Genomic DNA, 558 nt, shown 5'->3' on the forward strand with positions numbered 1-558 from the left:
TGTGCGTGTGTGTGGTTGAGGCCCAATGCATTAACCCTGCCTGCAGCAATAGTAAATAAAATAACAGGTGATTCCCACCCTGTTGTGCCATGGCTGTGTTTGAAGTGCACAATTACACCTACCCTTGTTAATCTAACCACTCTTAACACCCTGGGATAGTCCAAGAGATGGTCACAGTCTGACTACTGACTCGGCTCCAGTATGTACTGATGGTCCAGTTGATACTGAGGGTACAGTATGCTACTGATGGTCAGTCTGATAGATTCGAGGTCCAGTCGGTACTATACTGCCATTCTATCTAAGTCAAATAATAGAAAGGCATCTGGACATTAGAAGAATCTGCCATAAAAGCAAAGAGTTGCGGGATATTCGAACAGTCATGTCCAGACCATCTAAAATGACTTGGATTTAGGCTTCCACTTTCTTTGAAGACCTCTAGAACAGGTGATGCACTTCTAGCATTTCAGAGTAACACACCAACCAGAGCTCTCCAAGCAACTAGAACGTTTGAAATCAACTTTCCCACATCGGAAAATGTGACGAACTTGTGACTAGAAC

Source organism: Salvelinus namaycush, chromosome 3 (assembly GCF_016432855.1).
Source record: "Salvelinus namaycush isolate Seneca chromosome 3, SaNama_1.0, whole genome shotgun sequence".
Taxonomy (NCBI): Eukaryota; Metazoa; Chordata; class Actinopteri; order Salmoniformes; family Salmonidae; genus Salvelinus; species Salvelinus namaycush.